Source organism: Pipistrellus hanaki (assembly GCF_964339955.1).
Source record: "Pipistrellus hanaki genome assembly, chromosome: 3".
Classification (NCBI taxonomy): domain Eukaryota; kingdom Metazoa; phylum Chordata; class Mammalia; order Chiroptera; family Vespertilionidae; genus Pipistrellus; species Pipistrellus hanaki.
In genome coordinates this window covers 82,482,512-82,491,183 of record NC_140505.1, presented here as the reverse complement: position 1 = coordinate 82,491,183, position 8,672 = coordinate 82,482,512, and the positions used below count along the sequence as shown (strand labels likewise).

The 8,672-nt window shown below is 39.6% G+C and overlaps 1 pseudogene across 1 annotated transcript; it reads right to left on the bottom strand.

Annotated features, from left to right (window-relative positions):
* Positions 1 to 2,743: 2,743 nt before the first annotated feature.
* LOC311618593 (ER lumen protein-retaining receptor 2-like) lies at positions 2,744 to 6,455 on the bottom strand (annotated as a pseudogene). The gene is made up of 4 exons: positions 6,404 to 6,455; positions 5,043 to 5,093; positions 3,044 to 3,544; positions 2,744 to 2,833 (listed from the first exon to the last, which is right to left on the bottom strand). The product of its transcript is annotated as an ER lumen protein-retaining receptor 2-like (transcript).
* Positions 6,456 to 8,672: the final 2,217 nt, after the last annotated feature.

Sequence of the window (8,672 nt, the reverse complement as noted above, 5' to 3'; positions counted from 1 at the left end):
ATTTAATTTTACTATATATAGTATATGTATATTATATATAATAAATATATTGGTATATGTGTGCAATTGTGGTATATATGGTATATATATACACACACACATATATGTATATATTTTAATATATATACATGTATTTTTAAATGATATTTGGGAAGCAACATTTTTGTGTGAAGTTTAATCAATTTATGCCTCATTTTAATTAATTTTGACTTGTTGATTACATATATTTTTTTTTCAGGCTATTGATGTACATATGCATATATACATGCAATATATATTTTTTGAATGGGTAGTATGGTCTATAAACATCATAAAAGTTTAATGTAAGCCACCAATCAACATCATCAATGTTTAATGTAAGTTACAGGTTCATTTAGATTAGGTATGCTTTGTCACTTTTGTGTTTAAAGTGTCTTGAATGTAAGCAATCTCGGATTGAAAAATAACTTCTATGAAATTGTAGGGGAACTCAGAGATGCAATATGGCTCCAGCAGTAAAGGGTCTATCAAATGTTGGGCTCTCTGTTTAATTCTCTGCAACAGTTAAACTGCCTATAGCCTTAGGCTTGGCTGACTACCCAGAAAGCAGGAATACCACCCAAAGATAAACGTTATGCCCCCAGGAAGGAGGTTAATGAATGTATGTATAGGGTGTGATAACTGCCTGATTCTGTTAACTTATAAATGCATTATTCTTTCTGTTGTTTATGTGACTATTACCTGCTATAAAAACAGGCCCTGTCCTAAGAGGGGTGTGGGTTCTTCCTTGCTGGCCATCACTGGAAGCAGCTGCTTTGCCCATGTATGTAAGTTTTCTCCTATTAAAGCTCTTATGAATTTGAATAAGGCTACATGTCAGTTCTTCGGAATTGATCCTGAATTTAGACTTTTGGGACTTTCCTCCAACAGAGATATTTATCAGAAATAATTTCTTCCTCATTAGCATACACCCTACCAACACACATTTACACACACTTGCTGGAAACCAAATCATGAAAGAGACTCCAATACACACTCACACATCATCTTTTGCCTACATACCATCTTCTTAAGCCTTTATTTCAATTTTATAACTTCATAAAGTTGATTATGTGACTTAAAAGACAAAATATATTAAGATTTCCATTTATGTTGTTCTCCCTAAGAGATGGCTGTTACTTCAGAGGACAAAATCTCTAAGATGGTCTTTGTCTCTCATCACAACTCCATCCTGCTCTGGGAGAAGGAGGGTCAGCACTGCTCTGAAGTGTGGAGCCACGGGAATTTGTTTTCATACACTGGGTTCCCTGGGTGAAGAAGCTGCCTTTGAGGAGGACAGCTTGACCAGGTGGTTCAGAAGCCTCTAGAATTCCAGGGATATGAAGGCAAAAGGGCACATTAGGCTGTATCTGCAGGCCAACAACTACAGCTCAGATATCCTATATAAGCTAGTAGTGCTAAAAAGCTAATATTAAAGTCAACTCTTTGGAAGAGAAGAGGTAAAAGGAAATGGATTTGGAGGAAAGCTGTTGGCATTATGGCTTTAAGAGTCTCAAAGCCAAAGACAAATTCAAGTTACAATCTTCCAAAGACATTCTTCTCCAAGCTGAAAGCCACAATTGGTAGAAATATGAAAATGCCTTGGACAGCGGTGGACTTAATTAGATTAAGGCAGGAAAAATTAAACAAAGAATATGTTAGAAAATAAATTTTGGTTTATAGCTTTTTCCCTATTTTCTTTCTCTTTTTATGTTTAATAAAATGTTTATTAAGATAGTAACACAAGATAAATCATGCAAGAATTCAGTAAAAACAAAAAAGTAAGAATATAAGAAATGGTAATTGGTGCTGCCAATTAAAAAAAAATATGTCAATAATTTTACTACCCAAAGTGATTTGAAAAAGTGTTGGAGTCTAAGCATGGACATGATTATAGCAATCTTGCAGAACTGTAAACTGAAGTGATATCTGACTTCTTGTGTTCTAGTCCTCTGAGGAGTCAAGTCATAGATCCAAAATAATCAGCAATGTCCCTCACATTTGCCCTCAGAAGGCAGCCCAGAACATCTGCCACCGAGTCCTTTGACACCCTTGGGACAGTCTCAAACTGACACTTCTTAGCAGGGGAGGGGAGCAGGCAGCTTTGGTGACTCTCAAATGAGATCCCATCCACATTCAGAATCTTAACATTTTTGGTAATGAAAACCATAAGACTTCCATGTGATCCTTACCAGCCTTAAATGTAGTGTTGTGATGTCCAAGGAAGGCTTTTCATATCAGGTGGAATAAATTTGCACAGCAAATTGAACGTAGTATCTCAGATTTCAAACAAATATAACTCTTCTTTTGGAAAAAAATAAATATAGTGTAATGAAGTTTGATAGATGGAAGGAATGTAATTTCATTGCAGACACAAAGTACCAAAAGTTTCAAAGAATTTTCTAAAAAAAAGAAGTTTGCACTATTTCTCACAAAATCTTCACTTTTGAAACTTCCCCAATAGAAGCTACACACATAATTTATTAATACAACATTAAGTTTCTTTGTGTAATAAATATTTGTACATAAAAATAAAAAAAGATATGGCAAGATGCATTAAACAGAACCTCCTGGTTCTTTTCCTCTAGTTCTCACAGAGCCACTGTGACTGTCTGAAATAAGAGTGAAATTTCTGACTTTCCACATGGAGCATCTTGTGCCTTTGCTGTCGTAAAATTCTGTCTGAGCACCCTGAAGGACAGATGCTGGTAATGGTCTTTGGCACTTATGCTGGCAGACTGAACTTCTTTTCCTTGAGTACTTGTGTGATGTACACGTAGAAGTCACAGTAGAGGATGTTCGAGGCCAGTGGTCGGCAAACTCATTAGTCAACAGAGCCAAATATCAACAGTACCACAATTGAAATTTCTTTTGAGAGACAAATTTCTTAAACTTCTTCTAATGCCACTTCTTCAAAATAGATTTGCCCAGGCTGTGGTATTTTGCGGAAGAGCCACATTCAAGGGGCCAAAGAGCCGCATGTGGCTCCCGAGCCAGTTTGCCGACCATGGGTGGACAACGCTACCACCACAGTGATGAGGTCAAAGAAGCTCTCAAAGTAGAAGTGCCAGACACAGTTGACGAGGTAGAGCCCCCGGTAGAGATTCAGGAAGAACAGGTAGTGGGTGGTGACGGTCTTCACCTCCCCGGTCTTGCTGACCATGAAGAGCTGCAGAAGGAGAGCCAGCGATTCCAGGTGGATGGAGAAGGTCCGCAGAATCTCAAGAGGAGAGAAATCATGATTGACTAGAAGCGAGCATCCCCCCACAGGGACCACCAGAAACTCCACTCAGAAGGTGTCATGGTTCCCATCATAAGTTGCCTTAAACTTAATGTAGATCAAGTACACTGCAGCGCAGGGGCAGGCAATGTAGATACGCTTCCCAGATGTCTTATATAATGGAATGAATGAAGGAAAAAATCCAGGATGGAGTTGTGAAAGCCAGTGCAAAGAGAACGTGGCTTTTCCCGGAAATACCGTGGCAGGAGCGTGTCCTCCAGCTCTTCAGCGGCAGGATGAGGACGGCTGGTGGGACAGGTCCGGGTCAGCAGGAAGATGTTCATTCCTTTCTGGGAAGAAGCGGGAAAGATGGCGAGAGCGGGAGATGTGGCCAAACTCCCCCTTTTCTATTTCACTTTGCTTCTCTTTTGCCTCATATTTGGAGGGGAAGAAAAGGCATCCATTATTTTATACCTTAATTTTCATCTTGTAGCTGTCACCTGGTTGTCATTAGCACCAATGTTATGCCAACAAGAAGCCCCAATTTGGGGTGCAGTAAAGAAGGGGACATTTTATTCAGTGCAAACAGCTCAGTTGTGATGCTGCATGCTGTGAGGAGGCCCTGTAGGGGGGGAGGGGTGTGCCTCTCAGGCCAGACAGCTGGGCTCTGCTCTACCCCACCTGCTCCCGGTCTTCCTGCCCTGTGCCAGTTGGCTCCAGAGAAATGTCTTTGGGGGTTTAGTTGCAGTGAGAAACACAGTCCTCAGTCTTTGGTGGACGAGAAAGTGCAATGTTCCAGCCAGAGGAAAGCCATGTTAGGCAGAGACAGACAGAAGTCCCTGCTCCTGGTGTCTGACTAGCCCATCTTCATACAAATGAAGTATCCAAATCCTCACAGTTTGATTGGTCCAAAAAGCACTATCTTGATTGGCCGGCCTCAGTATAACTGCTTTGATTGATTAGTAATGAAACTGATAGAAATATAGCAGCACAGCTCTAATTGGAAAGGGAAAGTCTCAGTCCCATTGGTTGAAATAGGATTTTAGGAACCCCTTTATATGGGCTGGCTCAGAGGGCAGGCACACAGTAGGGCAGTTCAGAGCAGAAGGCAGGTAGTTCAGTGAAGACTTCTCCCTGAAATGCAGTTTACGTGAAAGGCCCCTGTGTAGAAATGACTATGCTCTATTTTCCTTTTTAATTGATCCCAGTTAGCCACCAGGAGCTCTTCTTAGTAGGTATTTCATTTCTTAGGTTCTACACAGCTCATTATCTTAATCAACATGCCACAGCTAAGTGCATTAATTTCTGAGGAAAATTCTAGCAGGTTCTTATAACTGTTCATGAGCTGTGGCTCTTCGCTGCAATTAAAATTTTCTGTCATGACCTGAAATGAACTTTATGTGTTTAATTGGCAGGAAGGTTAAAGAAATAGCATTCATAAGTGACCGTATCCTTTCTTGGATCTTGGGGATCTGGGATAAAAGGAAGGAGGTCAGGGATCATGAAATAGTAACCACCTCAGACCAGTTAAAATTTTATCTGAACCCAAATGTGGTTTAAGCACAATAGTGTGCATTGAAGGAGAGGCTGCCCAGGGCTTTGGAATGCAGAAGTTTCTGGGAGAAAGGTGGAAGAACCTGGTCTACAAAGGGAAGGTTCCCATCAAGAATACAACTAGACATTGTGAGCCACTCACTGTATCGTTAGTCACTGGGGCTCCATGGAAAACTTGAAACATTGAAGGAAGGGAGCTGACTGCCTGAAAGCAACTAAACAAGGACTAGGAGTTTGAATAACTACTTACCTCTAGTTTGGTGCTCTATACCCAATCTCTCTCCACTTTCTGACTCCCCATCTGTAAAATAAAAGAAACAGATACTAATTTACCTCCAAGGGTGTTTATATAGCGTAATGTCTAAAACAGGCTTGGAAGGAATAAATTGAGTAATCTGAGCCCAAAATTAAGATCAGTTAGGTGGAGAATTAAAGTCCATGATGCTTGAAATGAAAGAATTGAAAACTCCAGACCTATAGTGTCCTGCCCCTAAAGAAACAAAGAAAATATAAAAAGGAAAGAAAAGAGAAACTGAAAGTAGAGCCCCAGGGCCATGATACGCTTCAGGGGTGAGATATTGTCAGATGGTGTCTTAGTTCGATGCCAGGCATGCATTGAGAACCTCGAGGGGTAGGAGTAGGTTTATAAATTATAAAATTTACAAAATTTGGAAACAGTTATGATTAGAGGTGGCAATGGTAATTGAGAGAAACAAAAGAAAAATTTATGTCAGTCTGTAAACAGAAGGCAACATAATCAGATAAGAGGAAAAGAAGCAAAAAAGATAAAGGAAATGGAATATATAAGATATATGCCAACTCAGCATAAAATCGTGTGTGTGTGTGTGTGTGTGTGTGTGTGCGTGTGTGTGTGTGTGCACATACACACAAACTTAGTTTGTTTAGAGTTAAAAACAAACAAAAACTAAACTAAAACAAACAAACAAAAAAGCCTTCAGTATCCCCTCCCCAACAAAATATTATAGATTGAGTTAAACAGACAGATTGGTTATCTGGTTGCTTTTGGTTTTGGAGATTCGGAGTAAAACAAAGTGAGTCATGGATCAGAACCATCTAATTTGTCTGCAAGAAAAGAAGAACAAAGCAGATGTTTATTTCCTCTGACTGAAGCCATAGACATGGAGGCAAAATGATTGCATTGGGGTGGGGGGCGGGGAATTAAGCAGCATGGGTGAGGGGCGGATGGCTCCCCATTCTTTCGGCTCTCTGGTAGAGTTGGCAGTAGACTGTGCAAAAGTAGACTGTGCCAAACAGAGCAAAGGGACCAATGCTGCCTTCCTCTGCCAGTGACAGCACCCAAACCCCCAATGCTGAGATAGGCACAGGGGAGCAAAGCATAATAAAATACTGATTTGGAAACCAACTCAGATCAAACCTTATTTTTCAGGCAATATGAATGAAAAATAAGCTTTTAGGATCAAGGCTGACAACTGACACACCCATTCTTTCCATTTCAGCATATGATTAGATAGCCAAGGCAAAGGTACATGAAATCGAAGCCACCAGCATCCTGGTTAGATATCAGGAAATGCCTTTCCTAGCATGATCATGTTCCACGAATTTCAAAACTGGGGTGTTTCTCAGGCGCACTTGAATAATTTGTGGCTTCCAGGAAGGCATAAGGCTTGTTTGAACTACGCATGTACTGGATTCTGAATGTTTTTCTTTGAAACTCAAGAGGAAAGGTTCAGCAGAAAGTAACAGTCCCACACACTTCCTGCCCCTCTGCCTTTTCTACCCCGATAATATCACATTCCTAAGGAGGCACAGCAGGTAGACAGGTCCCGTGAAGATGGGCAAATTCTCCCACATCTCTGTGCACTCAACACATTTTCTTTGAACCCTTTGCCAAAATTTTTTTTCCCCCTAGCAATAAGGCTTTGGGAGAGATTAATTAGGAATAGAAAATGCCCTGGCTTAATTCAGTCTCATTTCAGATGAAACTGAAAAAGAGAGGCGGGAAGTGAAGTAAATGGAGGGAGCCCTGCCTAAACAACTGGCAGCACTCATGGTTTAATTCTCCTCAGGGATGAATCTCTCTCTCTCTCTCTCTCTCTCTCTCTCTCTCTCTCTCTCTCTCTCTCTCTATATATATATATATATATATATATATATATATATATATATATATTTTTTTACAGAGAGGAAGGGAGAGGGATAGAGAGTTAGAAACATCGATGAGAGAGAAACATTGTTCAGCTGCTTCCTGTGCCCTCAACCAAGGTACATGCCCTTGACCGGAATCGAACCTGGGACCTTTCGGTCCATAGGCCAACGCTCTATCCACTAAGCCAAACTGGTTTTGGCAAGGGATGAATCTCTCTTAAATCAAGACCTTAGGCAGTGGGCCCTGGACATATCTTAGTACCTTTCACCAAAGGCTAATATCTTCTATGACATATGACCATATTGAGGTCTACAAATTAATATACTATTCAATAAAAGAGCTGTCTATAAGCTCAGAGAAGCAAATGGAAAATTCTGGGGGATTTTCCCAAGTTCTCACATTAAAGGTGATGGAAAACAATGTATTTTATTAGTTTGAGAAAGGAAAAGAACCAATATCATTTTCTAGGAAAATGATGTTAAACTCATAATTGGTACTCCCTTTATTCCCTAACTACCCCCGCCCTGCCCTTTTGTTTTTCTATGAAATATAAATGAATACAACTTTCTCTGGAAGTGAGCCCCAAGGCTGGATTTTTATGCTGCTTATTTGAAATAATTTAAGGCAAATATTTTTGTGAACTTTGGATCCTCAAATTGGAAAGAAATGTTTATAAACAGAAACTAACATGGTTGATGACATTGTTGTCTGAAAAACATAAGCCTTCCTTCAATCTGGCCCCATGAAATAGTATTTGTAAATGATGAATTTGTGTGTAAAGGAACAATTTCCTGTAAATCAATGTACCTTACTTTAGATTTCAGTTTAATACCTAATACCCTACCCTTGGAAAACAAATGGCATAAAAATTACTTATGATCTTCATAGAAAAAAAAATCCATATGTTATTTGGGTGATTTAACTAGATTTTCAATCCTGAGTCACTGGACACCTGCATTTCTCAATAAAGTTCAAATTAAACTAACATAGTAGAATACATTTGGAATACCTATGTTGATAATAAATGAACACAGACAGATTCTTGGGGCATTTTCATTGTAGGATGCACCTTAATAAAAAAATAACAAATGCATTTAATGACACCATTGCCATGAAATGGCTTTTGGTTTTCCAGTTTCATACCTTCTCAGAGCTATTCAAGTTATTAACAGAAAAAAAATAAACAAGGGCTGCTCACCATGATTGAGGAGAAGCATGATGGAGCCAGTCCACAGGAAAATCCTTTTTGATTTTCAGTCATACTATCCCTGGCAGGGAGCTGAAGCCAGTTTCACATTTTAGTTGTGTGAGAATAGCAGATTTCAGGGTGTGGGGTGTATTTGTCAAACTGTTGTATGATTCTGGCTGTCTGTTAAAAGAGAACAAGCAAAGTCATTATCATATTCATAAATCAAATTCTTCACTCCAGAAGGTTTAGATATTAGTTAAGTACATTGTTGTTTCATGCCACTCAGGAATATTTGCACCAATTGGGAGAGACATGAATGCACCAGAGAACATTTCAACTTTGGAGCTTGCAGTTACATCCTAGGAGCTGCAATCTTTTGCATAGTTCCTTTAAGCATAAAGAGCTGTAGTGATAATAGGATCAGTACAGGGAGGCCACAAACTAAGTTTAGTGGCGTTTTCCATTTGTTAGGAGAAAACAAGACAAGGTGAACAATGAAATTCAGTGAGCTATTCCTCAACTCCCTGTTTCTATCTTTCAGAAGCATTGGCTCATGGGTCATT